The sequence below is a fragment of the Ascaphus truei genome, chromosome 4 (genome assembly GCF_040206685.1).
Source record: "Ascaphus truei isolate aAscTru1 chromosome 4, aAscTru1.hap1, whole genome shotgun sequence".
NCBI lineage: Eukaryota > Metazoa > Chordata > Amphibia > Anura > Ascaphidae > Ascaphus > Ascaphus truei.
In genome coordinates, this window is record NC_134486.1 from 398,266,015 (window position 1) to 398,293,003 (window position 26,989).

Consider the following 26,989-nt stretch of genomic DNA (forward strand, 5'->3'; position numbering starts at 1 on the left):
AAAAAGCTTAAGCCTTTAACCTACAACCCCTAAAGGTAACCCTTAATAAAACGTACTTTTGGGGCGAGATGCCCTCCTTTGTTTTATTAAACAGCAAAATGTAATCCAAAAGAATGACCACAAAACAAATAAGGCTGCTAAACCCCTCTCAGTAGGACAAACTTTACTTTAAGGAGCATCAGATGGGCCTCACTTTCAAAATAGGTAATATTGGACTTAACAGCACCTTTACAGGTTATTAAATACATGTAATGTTTCCCCTGTGCAATTTCATCATCTTTTTGGATATTTTAAAAACTGTAATGTTACATGGTGGCATAATCTTTCGTGACTGATAAGACTGCTTTCTGGATCCTAAAATGTTAAGACGATAAAAAGGGGCTACTCACGGTTAAATAGAACAATTGTCTGGGTGCGACAGACAGACAGACAATCTAAACAGAAGTTTTTCAAAGGGGCAATGCACTCTCGGGTCTTTAAAGCTGCAGTTCAGTCTTTTTTTTTTTTACATTTATTTTTTTACTTCAATAGTTTCATGTGTGCAATCTTTAATTAGCTAAAGAACTGTATAGCTGCAGCTCAATTCGTTTTCCATGTATTGATAGGTCGAAATTTGGTGACATATTAAAAGCTGGGATTTGTTTATAATCTGCTTGACTGGCAGTGGAAGCTCATGAATATTCATGAGCATTCCTGCACTAACAAGTGCTAGAGGGAGAGCAGGGCGGACAAAGGGGTGTGCCAGAGCTTGTGACAGGACTTGAAGGGGCAGTGTCTTAGCAAATGGCTTTTAAAATAGAATACAAGAAAGTTGGTCTTTCAAAGTTGTTTTTTTAAAAACAGAAAATGCTAAAAGTATTTTTTCTTACTACAGAACTGATTTATTAAAAAAAAAAAAACATGCAGGATATTGACTGAACTGCAGCTTTAAGTGTTTACAGTATGTACATTTATTGCTGCAAAACATGATCGAAGTTTTGATCCAAGCCTAGACCTTTATCTTGAAAGGTCAAAGCTTGGACCAAAACATTAATCATTGTTTGCATCAATCAATGTAAACACTTTGGATGACGTGTGCGCGTGCACACATGCACGCAGACCATCTTCAGCCCTTGTTAATCAACTACAGGATGGATGCCTCCCCAATGATCTTTCAGGTGTTGCTGCTGCAAGCCTTTACTCCATATTGCTCCAACTAATTTCCCAATTTCATCCTCCCATCTTCCTTTTGCTCATCGTCTTGGACTTTTGAGATCCCTTGGAAATCAGTCGAGTACCATCTTTGTCCAGCAACGGTCATTTCTTCTTGCGATATGTTCAGCCCACTGCCTTTCAATTTCTTCACCCTTGTGATGTTTGCTTTTGAACCCATTCATTCTTTTTCTTCTCTCTACCTTTAATACCTAGCATACATCTTTCCATACGTCTTGGAGTTGTCTAAAGCTTCTGAATCATCTTCGCATTTAGGGTCCACATTTTTCATCCATTCTTAAGCACAGGTAAAATACACTGGTCGAACACTTTCCTCTTGAGGAAAAGAGAATGTTTCCTGTGAAAGAAAGATTGTCTTTTTTCTTCCATATGCCCTGTATCCCATTTTTATTCTAATGATCTGGCCAAGCTACTCAGTTTTTACTTCTATTTCAATGGCATCTATTTTGATCTTTATAGCGTTTACATTTATTAAACATCATTTTGGCGTTGCCGAGATACACATGAAGGCCGATCTTATTTGCTTTGAGGAATGCTTAAACTAATTTCTGAAGGTCTTCTGGACTCGAGGCAAAATTAACAATATCTTAAAATCGTAGGTGACTTAAGCATTCACTGTTGATTTTAATTGCTTTGTTTTGATTATTCAAGTGTTGCTGTGAAAAGCTTTGGCGACAAGGTCCCCCTGACGTACACCCTTGCTTGTATTTTCATGTAATGAAATGGTTGACGTGGCACTCAGGCAAAATGGGATGTTTGGCTACGACTAAACTGCCACCCCACCACGACAACTCGCCGTCGGGAACCTCGCCGCACGCATTCCGATCCCATCTTTAAATATCGGAGTCCTGCAAGGATTTCCTGAACGCGCCCTCGTCAATGTCCCTTGCAGCCATCGCTCCAGGTCCACACGCCCGCCGCAGGATTCTGAGCGGTGGCCACAAGGGACATTGACTAGGGTGCGCAGGACTCTGACATTTAAATATGGTGCCAGTGTTGGAATGCGCAAGGCAAATAGTCAAGCAGTGAGGTGCCTGGCGGAGAGTTGTCGTGGTAGCACAGTGCCGGTGGCGATTTGGTCGCGGCCAAATGTCCTAGACCGCTTCTAGATGTTCCTTATAATATCAATGTACTCTTCAACATTGTCTTCTTGATCCATTTAAAACACTGGTTATTTTAAAGGCATCAACCATGTAGATTTAACTTATTTATTCATATTACTACCATTTGTTCTCTCTGGTCATATGCATAATGTACTGACCTCTTCATAAAAGTGGTTACACTTTTCCTTCATCTTTCACGGTCCTACTCTTCTACAGCAAACTGTTTCTCTGTACAGTCTTTTCTAAACTTATGAATGTAACAAATCTAGCAGCTTTGCTGAATATGTAAGCAGCATGTTAAAGCAGCAATAATACATTCCTCCATTTTTTACCAGGCTGGGGTCACAATTATGAACCTCTTTGAAATGCTTTAGAAGCGGAGTCAAGGGGAAACCCTTTGCCAACAGTTTGGGAATGTTTTTTATGTTCCTCAGGTGTTCCAACATACAAATTTTAAAGACCCCTTTTGTCTTACCAATGTATTGTAATTTACAAGGACATTGTAAGACATAAACCACATGTGTGGTGAGGCAATTAATGAAGTTCTTTAGTGTGAATATTTTATTCGTAGTGGATGATATAACTTTTTTTATCCACCGTAACATGATTACACGCTTTGCACCTCCCACATTTGAAGTTACCAACTATTCCCAAGCGTGACCCTATAGTGCCCCCTTTCTTTCCCCTCAGTGGTACTTGGCTAGGGGCTAACATCCCTTTTAGGTTTTGAGCCCGTCTGAAGACAATATTAAGTCTGGGTTTCAATAGAGGGCCCAATATGGGATCTAATTTGAGGACCCCCCAATGTTTGGATAGAACACGTCTTATGGAGCTATGTGCCCCATTAAACTGTGTTATAAACAGCGGTATTTTTGTATTAGTTGTAGCCACCTCCTTCCCTTCTGTTCCAATAGTAACACTTCTGGGTTTGGTTTTATATTTAATCAACGTTTTACGTTTGATCTTTTTAACCTTTCTTATTGCATCCTCTATAATTTTGCCATCATAGTTTTTATCAAGGAACCTACTCTTAAGAAACAGGGCCTGTTGGTCATAGTCCTGCTCTTTGGTATTGTTCCTTTTTAGCCTTAAAAACTGGTTGAATGGGATGTTGTTAATCCACCTAATATCATGGCAACTCATGGGGTGCAGATGGAGTTAACATTGGTAGCTTTAAAATACGTTTTTGTTTGGATGGAGTTTTCAATGTATATTTCTAATTCTGGGAAACGACATGCAAATGAGCACACAGTAATATTTCCATTTGCTGTATGCTTTGCTGTGGAGGGTTTTTGTCACTTTTTTTACCCACCATAACCTTAATAAGTGTGGTGAATACCTACTCTTAGTCTCAAACCAGCATAGCCAGCACAACCAGCCTCACTGATGATACCCATCAAGGTTGAAACATGTCTGTGAGTGGGTTTACTGGCTTTGCATCTCACCCCAGCCTATGCTTAAAAGCTGTGTTTAAAACAGCATGCATTGGCTTAAGAGTTGCTCGTGTAATATGAGCTTGAGACAAAAGGTGGCACTCAGTGCTCATTTGCATGTCATTTCCCAGAATCCCTTGCTGCAGTGGAAGTGCTGGGCAATAATGGTGAAAGACATGGTTGCAGACCTGTCTAAGAAATGCAAATGAACATACAGTAATATTTCCATTTGTTGTATGCTTTGCTGTGGAGGGTTTTTTATATATATATATATAAATATGTAACGGTTTTTCTGACCTGGCCTGACCCACCCAATCTCATATTGGCCCCTGTGGTCTAACCAGTCCCCATTACAGTGTGATGTCTGGTGGTGCATCTGTTGGCAACAGGACTCCTGATTCTCCCGCATGATGGTGTGTGGGGATTTGCCAACCCAGACAGGCAGCTGAGGTAGTGTGCTGAGTCCTACCTAGATCCAGTGCAGCGCCTCCACCTCATCAGGATCCCAGCGTGAGCTTGTGGATGGTCCTGGTGAGGAACTCCTCTGTGGTGCAGCTCCCTGTTTAATCACTCCACACTTACACACGAGGGTTTCTTTTATCAGCAACATCTTTATTGCACGGTGGGCCAGCTGCCCTCCACAATGGGGTGTAATCAGCCCTCCATCGTTCACCGCACTTCCCTTTGAAAGGTATTGCTCTCCTTGATTAGGGATTCCCTATCCCCGCAGGGATATCTATTCTGTGCCAGGTCCCTGGTCACAGTCTCATAATCAGCAGCTTGTCATGCTACTATGAGCTTAGCAACAACTTCTACTAATCACACACTCTAAGTCCTCTAACTCCTAACTTTTGATCAGTGCTGTGCCTTATGTATCCTCTGGGGGCTGGCACACCTCTGACATCACTAACCATGGAGTCAGAGCCTGTGACCACTCCCATCCATACATAAGGCACCTCACCAGGGTGTGAGGGCAAACCTCCATAATTACTGCTGGCATGCCCATAACTTACCAGGCCTTACTGTCAGCAGGAGAGATGACTGCAGCCATTTTACAGCATGGTTACATTCTCCCCATGGTGAATCCCACCGTCCCCTGGTGAATCCCACCGTCCCCGGCTGGGACCTAAATTTGAAGTACCATTCTTCAGGAAGCACTGTAAAATGGAACACACATAATTAGTGAACATATAACATCAGTGAAATCACATTGCGCCAAGCACGCCCCATCCAGCAGCCGCGAACTCGCACAACAATGTGTCCTGTACCACCTAATAATAGTGACAAGGTTCAGGCTTCTTAACTTCCCGACCACCCATGTCCAGGACAGTAATATAGTAGTGGCGTGGCAATCCCCTCTCGGGTCTATATGTTACCCGGTGTTTGTGAATATTCTGGCCAATACTCCAAACCCTCATAAGGTGATCTATTCTATCCTCGGCCTTACGACCCGTTATCGCACCCCCCTTATTCACCATGTACATCTCAATGGTTTCCCGTAGCCACCTATCCCTATTCTCCTCAATCTCCTCCATGAGGGGTTCAGGGACATACGGGTACTCCAACCCGTGGGACGCTTTGTATTTGGCAATAATGGCCCTCTCTGCCCGACTACACCTGGTCAATTCTGCATTCCCTGCCCGTCCGGGCAACACCCATGATAGGGGCTCATCAGGGTCTACGGGGTCTGATAAGATCTCAGGGCCCATCGGTTCTATCTCCTTTCGCTCAATTTGGAACCACCTCTCGTTTAGCTCCCTCTTCCTTTGAGCGGATGTAAACTCCCCTACTGCCCACCAGTAGTCTACTATATCCTCCCGCTGTATCAGGAACCGCGTACAGTCCATCCACCCTACATACCCCTCAAATAAAGGAGCCCACCATCGGGTCTCCTTGAGTTTTTCAGACCACTCCAGCGAATCACCTTCCTCTGTATCCCCCCAGGAAAATACCCCCGAGGTTCTCTCTGATCGAGGCTTGGACCACTGGTATGACCCCATTTCCTTTTCTTCGGATGCACCGGGCACGTTAGGCACCCATCGGTTCTCCGAGACCTTTCCCAATTGCCCCCCACCCCTCGAACCACCCTCGGAGGCAAAACTGCCTAGTCTCTCCCCAGTCCGTTCCTCACCCACCCCCAAGGACACCTCCGATACTTCCAAACTAGGCGGGGATCCCCGGGGACAGGTGACTGGGACAGGGGCATTAGCTAGGGCGTGGGGTTGGGCGTAGGGGCAAGCGATGGGACGCCACGGGGTTACGACCCGTTTTGAGTTATCCGACTGTCCTGTGGACTGGGCCTCACCCTTCTCGGTCCGCCGCTCGGCCTGCCAGCTCTTGGTCTTTCTTGGTGATCGGGGACCTCCACCCGATCGCCGAAGCGTAGAATTTCCTCTTCCGGCTGCTCCGCTGTCTTTGCCGGAAACAACGTTCTCACCGGATCCGGATGTGCCGCCATCTTGGGTTGGACCCCCATGCGGGATCTCTTCCTCCACGACAACATCTGGAAGCTCTCCCGGTTTTCTTCCACGCACCGTCTGGGCCTGGCACGGCCCCTCCTTGGCAACACCTGCGATCGCCGCCAAGCAAGTGCAAGGACTGTTCTTGCCGCTCCGCAGTGGGGTGGCCGTATCTCGCCCGTTACCGCTGGACCCGCCGATCCCCAGAACGGAAGGGCTCCGCCTCTCGCCCCACCGATCCACAGGTGACACCCGGTTCCTCTCACCGCTACTCACGGTAAGAGGTGTCTTCCTTCCCTTCTCCTCACAGGATGCCGCCTTGGTCACAGCCTGGGACCCAGATACTTCCCCGAGATCCTCATCGGAGAGATCCGCTTTCCCTTGCTTAGGGGTCACCGATCGTGGTGACCGCCTTCTGCTCTCTCGGTCGGTGTACTGACCGACCGCTTCCTTTTCTCCTGACCCAGCCGATGGAATCGGCTCCGATCCACATTCTTTGGGATCCGCACTGTTGAGCCACAGCGCGCCAGGGGACTCGGCGGGCAGCCTAGCCGTATCCCCAGGGGGGTCACTTACTTGTATTGGCACGAAAGTAGGCATCGGCCACAGATATTGAGTCCCGCATTGGGGGCAGCGCGCCGCCGTACCCACAGTGCCTCCGGGCATCCTGCATTGCAGGCAGAGCCCCACCACTGTCTCAGTGTTTGCCACCCTGATCACCAGTACCCCTCCGGGCACCGCATAGGGCTGCGTGGATACCATTGTGGTCACAGTCGAGGAGCAGGCCATGGTTTTAGTGGGAGCCACTTTTAGCACTGGTCTGTCCTTGGAGCTGGTTCCTCGCGAGTGACCAACAGGAGTTGAATGGCCAGCCACTCCCTGGTTCAGCTCCTTCTTTCTCTGACACAACTGGAACCCGCCCCCAGTGATAGCAATTATGGGCGGGTCCCACAAGGGAATAGGATGTCCTTTAATTAAGGCCGCACCCCTCTCAGTCCTAGAGGGCGCGGTCAGAGTTTTCGCGCCCTTATCCCCAACAGGGTGGGGTTCTTCTTTTGCCGCCAATTCCATCCTTTTCCTTTCAGCGGCCTTGCGTGCAAAATATCCCTCCTTTTTGCACGCCACTCCAGCGGCCGGAACTACTTCAGGTAGTTGCGCCGCCAGTGCTCCAGTTCCTTGGTTCATCAAGTTCAGGCCCACAGGCCATAATTGGAAACCACTCCCCCTGGTTGAGATTAGGGGAGGGTCCCACAGACTAATCGGTTGGCTCAACACTGGGGCTGAGTGAGTCACTGTCCATGAAGGCGCGGCCGCAGCTTTCGCGCCATACCCCCCATCAGGGCGGGGCTCTCCTGTTTGCACCGCTCCCGGCCAACTCCCTGCAAATTTTGCATTTGCAGAATTTTCTGCAACTGGCCCACGCGGTCTCCCAGGGAAGCGGGAGCCGCCATTTTGTAAGTCATGTCCAGATACAATCGCAATGTCCTCGCTACTATCATCCAGGGTAGCACCCCGCGGTCCTAGGCAGGACCAAAATGGAGCAGCCACAGCTTTCGCTCCACTCCATAGCAGGCTGGTAAAAGACATTTCAGCAACAGCTTGTTCTTCAGTGGGGCGTACGCTTCGTGTGCTTTCCCCGTCAGCCTCCGGTTGCCATTTTGGACTATCCGCACCGCGCAGACCCTCCATTCTTTCGTAGCAGTTTTCGTACCAGTTTTCGTACATGGGGCTCTGCGGGGCAGCCACCACACCAGTACAATAAAGATTGCCCTGATGCACCACCTTGTGTACTTAATGTAGGCTGGACTCATGTATGCACTACCTCAGGCTAGGCTCACTCTCTCAGTGTCTGCTGTATCTCCTTCCTCCCAGTCTGTGCTCCCTACGGTAAGTGGTCTGGAATGGGCTAGAGTACTCTGGGGCTTCCATGCAGTACTTGGGCGTCTACCTATCTTGGTCAGCCTAGCGCAGACCCTCTCCAGGATTCCTGACCACGTTAACAGGCTATCCCTTTAGGCATCCTACCAACTAGCACTACCTCAAGGTGACTAGGACAGCTATAGCCCGGCTCCAAACCCCCTTACTCCTTACTCCTTTCAGGCCCCTAGGTCGTCCCTGCGAACTGACAAACTCCATCAGCCCCCTGACTACCCCTAGGTCCGTCCCAACGCAGCACAAAGTGGCAGCAGACACTTCTCCCTGTTTCCCAGTGACCTAGCAAAAAGCCTGTCCTGTTGACAGGTCATCTCAGCAGCGCCTCCAAATGTAACAGTTTTTCTGACCTGGCCTGACCCACCCAATCTCATATTGGCCCCTGTGGTCTAACCAGTCCCCATTACAGTGTGATGTCTGGTGGTGCACCTGTTGGCAACAGGACTCCTGAGTCTCCTGCATGATTGTGTGTGGGGATTTGCCAACCCAGACAGGCAGCTGAGGTAGTGTGCTGAGTCCTACCTAGATCCAGTGCAGCGCCTCCACCTCATCAGGATCCCAGCGTGAGCTTGTGGATGGTCCTGGTGAGGAACTCCTCTGTGGTGCAGCCCCCTGTGTAATCACTCCACACTTACACACGAGGGTTTCTTTTATCAGCAACATCTTTATTGCACGGTGGGCCAGCTGCCCTCCACAATGGGGTGTAATCAGCCCTCCATCGTTCACCGCACTTCCCTTTGAAAGGTATTGCTCTCCTTGATTAGGGATTCCCTATCCACGCAGGGATATCTATTCTGTGCCAGGTCCCTGGTCACAGTCTCATAATCAGCAGCTTGTCATGCTACTATGAGCTTAGCAACAACTTCTACTAATCACACACTCTAAGGGCCTCATGCAGTAAGCGACGATTATGTGAAATCGGCAAGCTTATCGATTAGTCATGTTATTGGCGTTTTTCCCTCTCCGTATGCAGTAAGTGCCGAATACATTCAAAATCAACCAGAAAACAAATCCGCCCACTCTCACGATGATGAGCCGATCACACACAGGTGTATCGGCGTGCGTGGCGGGGTGCTGTTAGGTTGCACAATCACAAATCTTGCTGAATCAGGCGAAACAAGCATGTTTTTGATTGCGCGCCATATTTAAAGGCAACGTGTACTGCTAATCATTCTCTGTGTTGTTGGGAGTGAGAGAGAGAGAGAGACGCACAGAGCTGGACGATTGAAGATTTGCATATTGACTGAGAGACTTGTTGTGTATTGGGTGAGCTTTGTCCTTTGTTGTTTTGTTTACATCTTTGTCTTGTTTTATATGTGGAAGTGGGTCGTGTGATTGCCTGTACATTTCTTGTCTGTTTTTTGTGAGTGCTGGAAGTATGCCCGCAAAGCGTGGGAAGAGTGATGCTGGTGGGAGTGGGAGTGCTACTCGTGCGAGTACGCGTCGGAGTGAACGTTCTGTTCAGGGGAGTGATGTTGCTGGTGCACCGAGTGGTGTTGCTGGGAGTGGGAGTGCTGTTGTTGGGAGTGGGAGTGCTGGTGCTGCGAGTGGTGTTGCTGGGAGTGGGAGTGCTGTTGTTGGGAGTGGGAGTGCTGTTGTTGGGAGTGGGAGTGCTGTTGCTGTGAGTGGGAGTGCTGGTGCTGGGAGTGGGAGTGCTGTTGCTGTGAGTGGGAGTGCTGGTGCTGGGAGTGCTGGTGCTAGGAGTGTGAGTGCTGGTGCTAGGAGTGGGAGTGCTGGTGCTAGGAGTGGGAGTGCTGGTGCTAGGAGTGTGAGTGCTGGTGCTAGGAGTGGGAGTGCTGGTGCTGGGAGTGCTGCTGGTGGCGCAGTTGCTGATGGGGTGTCTGGTGGTGGCGTGCTTGCTGGTGGCCAGCTTTTGGAGGCTCTTCCATTGGAAGAAGGAGAGTCCAGTCAGCACCAGCCAAGCTCTGACCCTAAACCTGCTCGGAAAAAACGTGTGGAGAAGCCACGTAATCCTCGCTTCAATGACCAGGAAAATAGGGCTCTTGTCACTGGCATTCTGGAGCACTATGACAGTCTCTATGGACATTTAGTAGGTAAGTGTAACTTTACATTTATTATTCAAATACATGTGATCCTAGGTCATCTGAGTTTTGTTCATATGCAAATATGGGTACACAATATCTTTCTATGTTCATTAGTGTGGAAACACAGCTTTTTATCATGCCTTACAAGGACAAATAAACACAGGCGGTCAATTTGCCAGAACTGCATACAATATGAATGCAACCTTGCTTACATGTATAGGTTTAGTAGTGAATGCTCATGTGCTGCACATATTACACATAAAACAGCATGTTTGCTATCTCTAGGAACAGCTAGCAGTGTAGGAAACTGGTGCTTATATTATTATTCATTTACCTCATATCTTTTATATGTTTTTCAAGGGCGGACAAGTGCAGCAAGCAAAAAAGAAATGTGGGACACAATAGTCATTGGTGTCAATGCCTGTGGGAATAGTGTCAGGGACAAGTATCATTGTCGGAAAAGATTTGATGATATTAGGTCCAAATTGAAAAAGAAAATACAAGACCAACGCGTGCATGCTACTGGCACTGGAGGTGGGCCCACACCACAACGTCTCATATTGACTCCATTGGAGGAGCTGCTTCGGCCAAAATTACTTACCGTCGTCGTGGAAGGCTTGGCTGGTGACCGTGACATTGGAATTTATCCGTCACAATTTCCAGCAGGTGATAAATATTACTGTACTAGGCGTGTCGTTGCTTACAGTTATTTTGCATATTTACACTGCTTTTTATACTGTCTTCACAATATAAGCATACCTGCATCTATATATGTATATGTCTGATTCTGTATATATATATCTCAAAATAGACATATATGTAGTAGTCCTACTAAAAGCAGTAACTAATATAGCACGTGCCATTGCGTGCTCATTTACATGTGAATTCCCAAAATGCATAGCTGCAGTGGAAGCAATTGATGGTGGGCGAAGATGGGGAACAACAGGGTAGTACACATGTGTAACACATGTTCATGAGAAATTATTAGTAGCTACAGGTACAGAACAGAAATATGTATCATATTATTGTGTATTTTATTGATTTTACTCCGACAAACATGACATTACTGCCTATTTTAAGCATGCATCAAAGAAATTGCATGTAACGGCCTACAAACATCACTGGCACTAACACATCTATAGTTGCTTATGAAAAGGTCCATTTTTGCTTTATGTCATATACAGACAGCATAATGAGGCACACGTATCATATGTTATGTCATTGTTTTCATAACTTAAACACTGCAGATGACTACTTAGCTCATCTACCATTGTGTTAAAGCAGCTGCAATTAATATCTCATCACAGCATACACTTCAACAGAGGGGGTGGGGTTCAGCACACACACTAATTACAGCCTCATTTCACGGTCAACTTAGTTCACACCATTTGCACCTGTTTCAAGTCATTGAAAGGTGTGGCTGATTAGGCTTTTTGGGGAAGGGAATACCTTTCTTACAACATGAATAGCACAACTGAAGTTAATCACACTCATTTGAAAGCTTAACTCTAGCTACTAAATGCCCCAACAACTCATTACTTATCAAAGCGTACGTCACACATTAGTTCACTCATATCTATAGTTGAACTACTATGAAAGACACATTATCACACACTGCATGTGTTGTCTTGTTGAGTCACAGCCACATTCAGGTGTGCCACATCTTCGATTAATGTACCACACATATCCTCTACCAAAAACAACACTTTTTGCAATATGACCACCTTCATGATAACCATTGTGAATGGTCATCTCATGATAGTTATGTACATTATGATACTGATATCACTACACAACATATGATTTTTAGGTACAAATTTAATGTATTTTTCCTCACGCATTACTGCAGAACCATAGTATGTTGTATGTTAGGGAACTCAAAAGTTCTAAGTACACAGGCATGTACATTGTTATTACAACTATTTATGTTCACTTTCACACACACATTTTGGGTTAAGGAAATGATGCTGTTAGATACTCATAAATACAGAACATACAATAACTGTTTGTTCAATATTTACACATGTAAATGTAAAACTTATGTTATTGTTATATATAGTTGCCCCTGGAGGACATGTGTCACCTGAGATGGAACAAGTGTCTTCACCTGGGTCAGCCAGCTCAACACTACTAGAAGGTGAGTGTATCATTTGCTGGCCATATAATATGTGCTCTTCTATATGTTATGTTGTCATGTGCATTATTTGTTTTGCACATCTTCTTTAAATAGGATTACTTAGTGTCAGTGAAAATTAAGTGTAAGGCAACATGTATTGTGTTAGTGATGTTAATTATCATGTAGGACTTCTGAGTTTAGAGCAACTTTTCATTCATTCATATTTCATACTGAGTCCAAACATTATTCGTAAGTCAAGGTAGTTTTTAATGAGGTTATAAAACGTATGCTAACATGTTAGGTGTTACTTAGGACACAGTACAATTACATAGTAACACAGCATACATTAACATGCCATTTAATAATGTGTACATTTCTTTTTAGAACATCATGGTGATGAGGATGATGAGTATGATGAGGATGACGCCACAGAAGAGACTGAAATACAATCATGTGACCATGAAGAGGTGCCAATAGAAACTGTTGTACCGCCAAATCGTCCATCAACTTCCACATACGATGCAATTGTAGCTTCAGAGGGAAAAATAGTGGACGCAGAAAATCGTCGCCATTCAGACATGATGACAGTGCTGGAAAGGATGATTGGACTGCAGGAAGAAACAGTATCACAATTGGCACATCTCCACAGAGTCTTCATTGAAGTGCCTAAACAGTTGCAAAAAATCAACACCTCATTCGAAGCATTAGTTGTTCAGCAAACACAAGCTAATTACTGGAGAATGACTAATGTACCACAATTCAACACCTCCCAGCCAGGATCTGTTCATGCAGGTCAGTTTTCACCACATTCATCTGATATTCATTCACCAGGCCCAAATGTTACCGGTCAAGTAGCAGACATTGCTGTGCAGGTTCCTGATGACATCCTACCGCTGCCATCTGTACAAATTCAGCAGCAGACACCTACAAAGGAGGCGACAAAAACAAAACAAGACACACATGAAACAGACCAACCATCACTTGTGCAGTGTCTACCAACTTGCTCACATGTGTCACTGGGCACAAGCCCTGTCCGTGAACAGTCACTACCCAAAAATCGCTGAATCGCTGCCCAAAAGCCCTGTAGGTGAGTCGCTGCCCAAAAGCCCTGTAGGTGAATCGCTGCCCAAAAGCCCTGTAGGTGAATCACTGCCCAAAAGCCCTGTAGGTGAGTCACTGGCCACAAGCCCTGTAGGTGAGTCACTGGCCACAAGCCCCGTAGGTGAACAGTCACTGGCCACAAGCCCTGCCCGTGAAGTGCCAGAGGCCACTCAAAGTGGCTCTGTTGTGCCTAAAGTTGGTGGCAAAAGAAAAAGGAAAATTCAAGAGACAACAAGCAGGCCTGTTACTCGCTCGCAAAAGGAACAAAAAAAATAAATGTTATAATTCAGAAAATATGTGTTTGGCCTTGTTTTGTTGACTTCAGATTATCTAATTACTATTGTATGTATGCTGAAGACTGTGTTGTTTCCAAACTTTCAACTATGTTCTTGTACACGTGAAGTTTTGGAAATGTTAACACTCATAATTAATTGTGTTATAAATATTTATGTTGTAATCGTCTGTTCAGTAATGGTCCACCAGGAGCCAGTTGCTAAGTTTAGAGAAGCTGCCATTGACTTTGCAGCAAAACATTGCATTTGGGTGTGTTAATTGATGTAAGAATTGCATATGCATATTAGTCACATGCAATTATTAAAACACCTAAGTAAGTGCAAACATCTTTCTTGTACGTGTACAGCAGGATTATGTGTAAATTATTACTTACCTTTGCCTTGCTTGGCCATTGTAATTTTGTCCTTTAATCAGTTGTGTGTTCGTTTCTATAACATCTCAGAATGTATAATAATATATATACACACACACACACACACACACACACACTGAGTGAGTGTGAGTGTGAGTGTGAGTGTGTGAGTGTGTATATATATATATATATGTATATATGTGTATATATATGTGTGTATATATATGTGTGTATATATATGTGTGTATATATATGTGTGTATATATATGTGTGTATATATATGTATATATGTGTGTATATATATGTATATATGTGTGTATATATATATATATATATATATATATATATATATATATATATATATATATATATATATATATATAGTACTATATAAACTGGTATACACAAACTAATACACTTCATGCTTCCTTGTGAAAGCACACTATTTTAATAATACAGGCCTAATGTTTGAGAAATATCCTAAGTATGAGACTCTAACAGTATTGTGCTTAAACAAATGTTTATTACTTCATTCAATCATGTTTCTCACCATTTAAATAGGTTTCATACAAGGTATACTTAATGCCATCAATGTTGTGTGTACTCCTGCAATATAAAAAAAAAAAAAATATTATATATAAATATATATATATTTTTATAAGAGATATATTTATATATATATATATATATATATATATATATATATATATATATATATATATATATATATATATATATACACACGTATTTAAACTCATGCAGACAGGGAGTTAACCAGACTTTCACATACACACAGAAATGTAAGCGGGGAAAAAACATTTCTTTTTGCAGGTGTGTTTTTACTGATATGCCTGGCTAAGAAATATTTTCACACACTGGTCTTTGTTAGTTTTCAACAAAACACTATGTGAACGCATTCACAGTCTAGGGATGTTTTTCACAAACGAGATAAAAGAAGGAGAAATGTTTCTCCCACAGTCCCATATCACGAACCACAACTGTTAACCCAATTAGACAAACAAATCCAATTGGCGTTTGAAATAAGGAGTCAAAGTAGTTACTTTTGTTGACCTTGACAAGGAAAAACAGGAGTTTGTTAGCCATTCAGCACATTCATTTTGATGAGCAAATAACACAGACCTGCACACAGCTTTTGTGCTACTCAGACATGGCTGATGAATTCGTTAACAATATTAATCCCCTTTTAGGGTATAAGTACATGATCTGTGAAGCCATCTTGAGCAGTCGCGGACAGAAAGCAAGCACACGCCAAATCGATGATTTCATTCGAGCAAAATATCCTTATTACCAAGACCGTAAGCATGCACGGAATTTTAATTCCTCAATAAGATTCACTTTATCAAGTAATGACTTTTTTGAACGTGACCAGGATAAGCTACAACACACCTATGGTTTCTGGAAGATTGCCCCGGAAAAACAATTTCTCCTGAAAGACGGCACTTATATTGTCGTGAAAGGCATATTTATTCCTAATGGCAATAGCAATGTATCCGCTACTACTGATCCGTTTGAATCGATACGTGCTGCAATATCTGCAGCCTCCATTCCTGAAACCCACATTGTACAAGAACAAAAGTACTATGATTATGTACCAAGCCTTTCAGCTGAAATTGCATTGGAATGGGAACCGGAAGAAATGAACCTACCTCCCGACCAATTATTTGAAGAAAGCAGTGGCGATTCCTATGAGCGCATCCTGGAGGAGATATGTGCCATACTGGATTCAGCGGTTGGGTTAAGCGTGGATGAAAATGGCTTGCATTTCTGGAGCGACCAGTTGCAGCCAGGCGAAGAGTTAATTCTAGAAGAATGGTAAATATAACAATCGTTATGCGTTGACTCTGCGTTTAAATTTTTTTTTTTTTTGTAACCACCATTTTCACTTTCAATGCGTGGATACAGCGTAACATTGCAGACTGCATAACATGTAGCGATCACAAACAAATTGTTTCCTAATACAATATAGTAGGACCTGAAAGAGTAGTACACATTGCTGACGGAATAAATATACGTACTTTCCTATCCCTTTAAACATATTAGCAACATTTTACCATTACTCTAACACATACCTGTTTTGTTATCATGCAACATCTACAACATTGAAAACCGGGTCCACCACGTATGACGTGGGACCCTTGTCATGGGCCAAGGCGTCCTTAAAAAGGATTAGTGATGTAAGTCCCGCCCCCAAGCGACGTGCGCGCCTCAAAGCCTATTGGCTGTCATGTTTTGTTATAGTAACGGTAACTGCAGTGTGTGATGCGTGCGGCTCAGTGTTTGTAGGCGTACCCTGGGCGTTAGCCGAATGTTAATTGAGTGGGAGGAGTGTTAGCGTGCGTTTCACGCTGGCTTAACATGACGTCACACGTATTGCATTTGCGCATTGTGTTATCGGCCGTGCTTTCTGTTCAAACACGTCTGTTTAAAAAGAATACAGATGTACTCGTTTAGAACGAATGTAGTTTCGTCCTCATTGTATTTGAAATAAAGATGTTATGTTTACTGGTATTTTCAACATGTATTGAACGCACAACGTACGCTTTGTTTTGCGCATGCGCTAACAGTTAGTGGAGCCAAGCGTGAAGTGCGTGCGCACACAAAGATGTGCGCGCACATCTTTCAGTATACAGGCAACGTTCACTTCTTATACATAGTTATGCCTGCTACAAATTTAAAGAAACATTACATACTGATGAACAGTTTTACTTCTAACATATAAGTGACTGACGTGTGTATCTACACAATCATATAGAGCTGCGTAACGCGTTGTCACGGATGCATATCTAGTAAGGTGCCATCTTTGACCATCATGTGTTTGCTGTATTTCAGAGATGTCGGGGAAGATACAATCGGATCAATGTATGATTTCAGAAGAGTCTACCTTTATATGAGATGATTGTGAGGAGGAGCCACCGACTACTATACTACATATGGAACTAATTTTATATTGCTTGCAGCGCTTATTAACAAACAATTAAAAATGTGATACCCTTATGCCTATATTGCATAAACACTTAATTAACATAATGATGTTGCAAAAGAGTGCCTCATGAATTTTTATTGAGTGTTCTTTAATGACTACTAACATTTTATGACATGGTGTGTTTTATATATAACAACCATTCCCACTCTGCTAACACATTTGTGTATTATAATATGTAATGGAACGTATGACTGTCGAAACTATGTAACAATAATAATAATAATATGAGCATGTTCATGTATAGGGCTGCTAGTTGTACGCAGCGATTTACAGACACATGTTTCAGCCTGAGGTCCCTGGCCCGTGGAACGTACAAATGTTTTTTTGCCGCATGAGGCACAGGGAGATAAAGTGACTTGGCCAAGGTCACAAGGAGCCCACACCGGGAATTGAACCAGACTCCCCTGCTTCAAACTATCAGTGCCAGTGTGTGTCTTTACTCACTGAGCCACTCCTTCTCCCAATGTAAAGGACACTTACAACCAAGTAGCCATTTATTTTTAAAATCTCTTGTTACATGGGTATGTAGATAAAATGGTTTGGGACTGTAGCAAATAATGTTACTGGCCAGATGTTATGGTCCCCTCCAATGCATGATGTTCTGAATATGACATCACCATCATGTTATGAAGTACGTTTCTGTGTATATTTCATTAACCTAACTAACTATAGTTTACTGTGTTTATTAATCGTTTAGAAATACATAGTATAGTCAATATGATGATATAAGCTACCATAATAAAGCTGGTGTTATCATTTGTCGGTGTTATACATGGATCCTACACCAATTGATAGAGACACAAACAGTTGTCTTAAAACGTGTGTCTATGCTAGTGATGAATGTGCTCCCGTAAGTAAACAAATAAGTACAGTTATCCCCTTTTCTCCAACCACCTCTATATTACATTAATGGAAATTATAAGGAAACATACATAAAATGTGATGAAATGTGAGTAATCATTTTGTAATACAATGCACATGAAAGCTCAAGAGTAGCTAAATGCATATACATGATACAGAAAGTACATATATGTAACATTTGTGTTTAAACCAATATGTTGGGTTTTTAGTTCCAATAATTATAGGAAGATTGAGGTAGCCACATCTTATGAGAGATGTCAGCAAATATACATACCATGATCAGTCATACTGGAGATATACCTATAATGCAAAGGAACAATATATAAATTGCAAACATTGACATGCCATCTTCAGTACCGTAAACAACACAGCAAAGTGTGTATTTGGTGTTAAATGTACAACACCATGTATATTTCATGACATTCAAAATGTAAATCAGCCTGGTGTACACATCATATGGATGTACATGTTACACTGCACCAATAACATTGTATGTAAGCATACTAGAAGCATGAATGATTATGGGCATAATATGTGTTTTGTCTTGGCATAAGGAATAACACAATGCTAAAATATTGTTGCTTTGTTACCCAAGTTGTATTCACATACACACAACTAAAGTACAATTGAAGAGGGATTATATAACCTGTGCAACAATAACATACCGGTGCCACATCCCTTTGTGCACACAGCAGAGAAAAGAAAGGTGTGCAACCCATATTCATCTGTGTCCTAACAGAAGGTTATATAAAGAAACATTATTGTTAATATAACATAATTAAACTATAAAAGTAGTACTAGGAACATATGAGTTTGTACTTACAAGAAAAAAATGAATTGATGAGATTCTGTCGTGTCTGGCCACCACTGGCTGTTTGTTCATTTTCAGCAGCTACATGGGTGGGATGCTCGTCTACCAAAGCCTCAGCTAGGTCTGACTGTACATTGTGCCTGAGTGCAACATTGTGCAAAATGCAACAGGCAAGGATAATATCAGACACTTTTTGAGGCTTGTATAGAAGAGCCCCACCAGTTCTGTCCAGACACCTAAACCTGGTCTTGAGTAGGCCAAATGTCCTCTCTATAACAGATCTTGTAGATATATGGGCTGCATTGTACCTGTCCTCTGCTTCAGTTTGAGGGTTTAGCACCGGAGTCAAGAGCCACGGCCTAATTCCGTATCCTGAGTCACCTATAATGAATGGAGCACACATAAGCTGACATTAGTGATCAAATTGTACAATGCCAACATTCCTAAATCAACATGTGTTTTGTGTTAGAACATGTAAATATGTACTCACCCAGCAGCCAACCAGGTTCAAAATGTCCCTCTTCGAACGCATGGAAGACTGAAGAGTTCCTCAGGATAGAGGAATCGTGACTGGAACCAGGGAACTTGGGTACCACATGCATTATCCTCATCGTGGCATCACATACCACCTGTACATTGAGTGAATGGTAGTGCTTCCGATTGCGGTACACATGCTCACTCTGACTAGGTGCAATCAAAGCAACATGTGTGCAATCGATTGCACCCAGCACAGATGGTATCCCTGCTATATTATAAAAGCCAGTCCTGACTTCCAGCCACTCTGTTGCCTCTGTAGGAAAATGAATATAATTCCTAGCGCGTCTATTGAGTGCATAGAGAAACTGGGTCAAGGCCCGCGAGAATGTAGATTGCGAGACCCCGCCCACTATGCCCACAGTTGTCTGGTATGACGCGGAAGCAAGATAATGTAATGAGCACAGCATTTTAACAAGCCCAGGGACTGCACGACCTCTGGCTGTGAAAAAATCTAAATCCCCCCTTATCTCCTCATAAAGAGCTAAGATTGCTGCTGAACTCAAACGATAGCGACTTACAATCTCCTCCTCACTCATCCCATCTAACAGGGTTCTCTCCCTGTACAGACGCGGACGAGGCACAAGTTGTCTCCTCTGTCTTCTCCTCTGATCTCCTGTCCCTCTACCTGTCCCTCGGCCTGTCCCTCTCCCTGTCCCTGTCGTATCCGCGTCACTGTCACTGTCCCTCGGTGTGTCCCTACCTTGCCCTATATGATTCTCTTGATCATCAAGCATGTCATAGAAAAGAATGATCCTGCGTCTCCTAAACATTCGCAACATTTTGAAATGAGTAGCTGTGAATGAGCAGGTAATGTGCGTCCTTTAAATAGGTATGTGATGATGTCAGGTGACATAGTAAAATGCAAGGTGTTACATTAACATAATAAAGTACTTCTGTGGCAAGCTGTGTGCACTTGTTGTTCTAAGTATTTGTTGTGTGTATTCTGCAGGGAATGATGATATTTGGCAATGATGTGACGTGAAGCTTTGTACAAAGATTGCTTGCAAATAAATAGTTGCATGTGCAATGCATGTAACACTTGTGAACGCAAGAGTCAGTCATGTAATGAGACAAAAAGGCTGAGATTGACGTGGGAAAAGTTTTGTGTAACATGTGTAATTATCCATGTTATTGTGACATGTTGGCAACAATGAATAGTCGTGTGCATATGCATGCATTTGTGTAAGGAGGATAGTTGGTATAGAATGAGTTTACAAGGTGTCCCAATGATGAATTACTGTACATGTGTGTATAAGTTAGGTTGAAGTGCTTGTAATGCAACGGTTACAATGTAAACATGCAATGTGATTGAGCGTCCAATAAGTGACGTCATGAAAATAGGGAGGACCCAAAAGTATATGTAAACATGAGAAGACAGATGTACATGAACGTTTAAAGATGCGTGTCACATTACAAGCATTGTGTAATGTAAAGGAAGATGAATATACTGTGTATGTGTGACATGTGTGACATGTGTGACATCATGTAAATAATTGTCGCTGAGTTGAGTAAAATGTGTGATATGATGTGAGGTTCTCCTTTAAGAGTGTAGTATAGTATTTTCCCTTGGCACATCATCACATGATGAGTAATGTGACCCGCAAATGCTGAAAACATGTAAAAGTAGAATGTTATGCAAATAAGACACATCAGCTGTGACACAATGCAGGGAATGCCCCCACACTGTAATGCAAATCCCCCTTGTATTGTGAGCAATGAAACGTAAACAGTACTATACTGTTATACGTCCCCGCTCCATTGACTTCCATTGATGTACAGAAGATGTTTTTTTTCTAAGTGCCGTTCCGGCAGCCTTAGCGATCGTTCTCCCGTCCAAACTGCCAACTTTAGTTGGCGGGAGAAATCGGCCATAACATCTCAATTTCGTAGTGCCGATCAGCCCCGATAAGCTGTTTTTTTTTGTTGAATCCAGCCGATTTAAAAAAGTGGCGATCAGTGTCGAAAACAGGCTTATCGGCAGGCGACTGGCCATAACCAAATTATCGGCTCCGAAACCTGGCGATATGAAGCACTTATCGGCGCTTACTGAATCTCAAACCCAATTTTGGCTATAACATGGCCATATTTCCCTTATCAACGCTTACTGCATGAGGCCCTAAGTCCTCTAACTCCTAACTTTTGATCAGTGCTGTGCCTTATGTATCCTCTGGGGGCTGGCACACCTCTGACATCACTAACCATGGAGTCAGAGCCTGTGACCACTCCCATCCATACATAGGGCACCTCACCAGGGTGTGAGGGCAAACTTCCATAATTACTGCTGGCATGCCCATAACTTACCAGGCCTTACTGTCAGCAGGAGAGATGACTGCAGCCATTTTACAGCATGGTTACATATATATATATATATATATACATATATATATATATATATATATACATATATATATATATATATATATATATATATATATATATATATATATATTCCATCTTATTTGCATTTATCTTTTGGTGGTGGCAGTGTATATTAACGGTAGATTGCAACAGAGCGTAAATATGAATCCATTTTAAGTACCTTGTGAAGGAGAAAGGGGAGTCGGTTAGTTTAGCCGTGTGTATTAACCCTGGTTGCATTTATAAGTCTCGTGCTCACAAGTGTGCTGTCGTGACAGATGGTATATTGGGACGGATTGAGGGGAGACATTGTTAATTTGAGGGGCCTTTACGGAAGGCCAAAAGTGGGTCAACTAGATTGATGGGTATTAATCCTTGTCCCATGTACAGGTCACGTGCTCACAGCTGTGCCGTACATGACAGACACTGGCAGCTGGCAAGTGCAAATTAACCTACAAGTACCAGAAGAATGTTAAACTTTTACTGAAAAAGAGCAATGAAGCAGTTAGATTAACAGAAATGCTACAAGAGCAACATAAAGGCTTACTAGCTCAGGGACTCTGAAAAAGGTTAATTTACCCGTAGCCTATTACAATGTCTCCCATTGGAGATATCCATATGTAAATTTGTAGACGACCGATCACTAATAATGTGGCATTTACCTTCTCAAAGGTAACAGAAGAGAGCTGACAGAATTTCATTTTTGTGCATTCTAATGGAACTGATAAGTACGATTAAGAACGCTTTAATAGGTTTACCTTGATCATTTCCTGTGAAAAATGTGTACATATTTATTTTTTACTCGGTTTGGTCAAATTGTAATCAGCCGATACTCCCGGTTCTACTAAGTTGACTATTTGGCTAAAAATATCATTCACAAAAAAATTAATTAAAAATGCAAAAAAATACTGCAAATTGAAAATTCACATGTAAATTCAAAGCACAAAAAGTCTACTCATAAAAGTAATACCATAAACTTTGGAATAACATTCAAAACCATTTGGCAATCATGGAAACTCTACTAACAATTGTCAGATTTTAAGGTGTCAAAACAAAAATAAATGCCTCTGCCATTAGATCACTATTGAACAGGGAGGCACAACCCAATTTAGCAGTAAACATTCTGGGGGACTAAATGGAGGGAAGAGAATATGCAAATGTTATCAAAAAGGCTGCTACGCTAATGATTGGAGTTAGACTTTTGTAGAGTTGTCCTGTTTTTAATTGATGAAATCGTCATGAAAACCCAATTGGTTTGCTTTTAATTTTTCCTGCACAAAGTACTATAGCACAGTGCTATGTATTTCGTCAACCTTACCCACTGGAATGTTAATGATCCAGGAGGACAAAGGACTCTCAAACCACAGCTGCATTCATTCTGAACCCCTTCACCCTACATCAGCATCGCCCCAAAGGGCAACCAAGGGGTGTCAGACTTTGGTAATGTTACAGCAGCTCTTTTGCAATCTGAAACTCACCAGTCCTTTCATGGAGACATAGTATATGGCACGGCACCTCAAACCCACCTTAGCAAACTTGACACCCTCTACAATTCAATTTGTCGTTTTGTTCTCCAATGCAACTACAACACACATCACTGCGAAATGCTCAAAGAACTAGATTGGTCATCACTAGAGTCTAGGCGCAAAGTTCACCTTTCCTGTCTTGCCTTCAAATTCTTTATGGGCAAGCTACCCAGCTATCTGTACAAGCTCCTCACCCCTACCACATGCAGCACTTATCACCTGATATCAGACTCCAAAAGACTGTTCAGGGTCCCAAGGCTCAACAAAGTATCCGGCCGTTCCTCCTTCTCTTACCGTGCACCCCAAAACTGAAACAACCTACCAGAGACTCTCACATTCAACACCAGTTTAAGTTCTTTCAAATCTAAGGCTGTCTCACATTTTAATCTGGTCTGTAACTGTTTCATTCGCCCATAATATATATTTTCTTTAACTGTGCATGCAATGTCTTGTATATAATGTATACCCTGTTCATTTATGTAACTGTATTTGTAACCATGTATTATTTGTCCTAGCTCTGTGCCCAGACATACTTGAAAACGAGAGGTAACTCTCAATGTATTACTTCCTGGTAAAATATTTTATAAATAAATAAATAAAATCCCCTGTACCCAATGTTTTAACTTACTCTGCCGTTTAGCTTCCAAGCTTCTTGAGGCAGTGCCTCTTCTAACACATTGCAGGCCTATCCTACCTCCCCTAACACAATTTTAACCTTGTCTGTAAAAGTTACATATGCCCATAATCATATCTCTAACTGCCCATGTAATGTCTGTACATTGAATGTATAACCTTTATTCATTGAATGTAACCATGTATATTATCATAACTCTGTGCCCAGGACATACTTGAAAACGAGATGTAACTCAATGTATTACTAAAAAATTTTATAAATAAATATATACAAGGAAAAGAAAGGAAAGAAATTACTGCATTATTGGAGTCTATAGCAGTAAAATAATTCATGTGCATACAATCAACCGAATACAAAACAGACAGTGTAAAGAAACATGACTGTTAAATGTAGTATTATTCCTTAAATATATACACTACTTAAAGAAACATTGGAACGTTAGTTGTAAATTTTCCCATTAAATATTTATTATATTGTAATTAGGTTTTACTGAAAATATGAGAACAGATGCCACACGTGAATTATTCTGATTTTCAAAGGATCTTATTTAAGACAGGCTGTGTCGCATAATGAATTATTCTGACACTAGAAGACTGTTCAGGAGATTTTCATACATAGGATAAGGTCAGGAATTTATAGATAGGCAGGGAGGCCATACTACAGCAGTGCGCAAACTGGGGGGCGCGAGACTGCCTGTGGGGGAATGCGCGGTTTACAGAGGCCCCGCGCGCTTCCGAAGGCACTTAAATTAAGTGCCGAGGGAGCTGCAGGGCCTCTGTAAACCTTTACTTACCTTGGCTCCACATGCGTCGCCATGGCAACGCGGCGTCAAATGACGCAGCGAGGTCATGTGACGTCACATTGCTATGGCACCGTGACGCCGGAACCGAGGTGAGGGTGAAGGGAGACGCGGGGGTGAGGTGACCGCCGGCTGGGGGGCACAGGGGAAAAAGTTTGCGCCTCCCTGCCATACTATACCGCTGTGTTGGGATATCTGGGAAAGGCCAGCAAGTGACAGTTGCTATTGATTACTCAAATGGTTAAAGCTGATATAGTCAAAACTGATAACAAGTTTATTTGCTTGTATGGAGGATAAGGAAATATGACAGTGTTAAGTTGTAGGACACATGTAGGTACCTTAGGCCCGGGCCATAGAGCACTCAGGCGTGCTGAGCCGCGCTGAACAGATGCAGAACGCCCCTGCATCTGCTATCAGCGCGGCTATAGTTTCTCCCTGCTGATGCGCGCTGAGGAGGAGAAACTCTTCCCCGAGCGCCAAACTGATATATTTGGTGCTCGGGGAAGCGGAGGAGCGGTCACGTGACCGCTCCCATCCAATGGGGCTGCAGCCGGTTCCCCACAGAGCCGCCATTACCAGCCAGAAGGTGTTGTGTGTGTATGTGTGTATGTGTGTGTGTAGGAGGGGGGGGGGGGGGAGAGGGTGATGCCCCGATCGCTGCCCCCCTTCTGCTCCGGTCCCTGCCCCCCTTCTGCTCCGGTCCCTCTCTCCCTTCTGCTCCGGTCCCTGTCTCCCTTCTGCTCCGGTCCCTGCCCCCCTTCAGCTCCGGTCCCTGCCCCCCTTCAGCTCCGGTCCCTGCCCCCCTTCAGCTCCGGTCCCTGCCCCCCTTCAGCTCCGGTCCCTGCCCCCCTTCAGCTCCGGTCCCTGCCCCCCTTCTGCTCCTGTCCCTGCCCCCATTCTGCTCCGGTCCCTCTCTCCCTTCTGCTCCGGTCCCTGCCCCCCTTCTGCTCCGGTCCCTGCCCCCCTCCTGTCTCCTGTGTGTGTGTCTGTGTGTCTGTGTGTGTGTATGCATGTGTGTGTGTGTGCCTTGTGTGTGTGTGTGTGTGTGTGTTTGCATTGTGTGTGTATGTGTGTGTCTGTGTGTGTGTATGTATGCATGTGTGTGTGTTTGCATTGTGTGTGTATGTGTGTGTCTGTGTGTGTGTATGTATGCATGTGTGTGTGTGCATTGTGTGTGTGTGTGTGTGTGTGTATGCATGTGTGTGTATGCATGTGTGTGCGTGTGTGTGTGTGTGTGTATGCGTGTGTGTATGTGTGCATGTGTGTGTGCATGTGTGTGTGCATGTGTGTGTGCATCTGTGTGCATTGTGTGTGTGTGTGCATTGTGTGTGTGTGTGTGTCTTGTGTGCCGTGTGCCGTGTGCCGTGTGTGTGTGTGTGTGTGTGTGTGTATGCATGTGTGTGTGTGTGTATATATAATGTGTATTTGTGTGTGTGTGTGTATGTGTATATATATATATATATATATATATATATATATATACTAGCTGAGAGACCCGGCGTTGCCCGGGATGTAAATGCGTAATAGGTAGTATTATTTATAAATCGTGGAACAATAGATGACTATTTGTTGTAAAGGTTTCATAATAATGTTGAAAAGAAAGATGGAAGAAAATGTAATACGATGTTGTAAAAAAATGGTTTATTGTAAACACACCACAGTACAATGTATATTTTGGTGACATAAGTGATGTGAAAATGTGAGGCGTGTGTCTTCCTAGGGTGTGAGGCGGCGGATGGGTGTTCAGTACGGGTGGCGCGTGGGTAGTGAGTGCTGGCTGTGGGTTGGGGTCCTGCTAGGGTGTGAGGCGGCGGGTGTGTGGCGAGTGCGGGTGACAGCTGGTCAGTGATATTGTTGCGTAGGGGCAGGATGCGGCAGGTGTGTGTCGAGTGTGTGGGTTGTCTGTTGAATGCGTGCGGCGGGTGGGGGGAGGTGGGAGGTGGTGTGAAGGGGGAGGAGGGGGGAGGTGGTGTGAAGGGGGAGGAGGGGGGAGGTGGCGTGAAGGGGGAGGCGGTGGGAAGGGGGGGGAGGCGGTGGGAAGGGGGGTGGAGGCGGTGGGAAGGGGGGGGAGGCGGTGGGAAGGGGGGGGAGGCGGTGGGAAGGGGGGGGGAGGCGGTGGGAAGGGGGGGGGAGGCGGTGGGAAGGGGGGGAGGCGGTGGGAAGGGGGGGGAGGTGGTGGGAAGGGGAGGTGGGAAGGGGAGGTGAAGGGGGGTGGAGGGGAGGTGAAGGGGGGTGGAGGGGAGGTGAAGGGGGGTGGAGGGGAGGTGAAGGGGGGTGGAGGGGAGGTGAAGGGGGGTGGAGGGGGTGTGGAGGGGAGCTGAAGGGGGTGTGGAGGGGAGGTGAAGGGGGTGTGGAGGGGAGGTGAAGGTGGTGTGGAGGTGAAGGGGGGGGTGTAGAGGAGGTGAAGGGGGG

The 26,989-nt window shown here is 44.0% G+C and overlaps 1 protein-coding gene and 1 long non-coding RNA gene across 8 annotated transcripts in view; both read right to left on the reverse strand.

Moving 5' to 3' along the window:
- Positions 1-26,989, reverse strand: part of EPHX2 (epoxide hydrolase 2) — a 384,986-nt gene that overhangs the window by 294,478 nt on the left and 63,519 nt on the right. The gene's annotated exons all lie outside the window — the stretch shown is intronic.
- LOC142492198 (uncharacterized) lies at positions 12,566-15,864 on the reverse strand. Its single transcript, XR_012800805.1, has 3 exons — positions 15,715-15,864; positions 14,598-14,653; positions 12,566-13,224 (listed from the first exon to the last, which is right to left on the reverse strand). It is a non-coding gene; the product is annotated as an uncharacterized LOC142492198 (long non-coding RNA).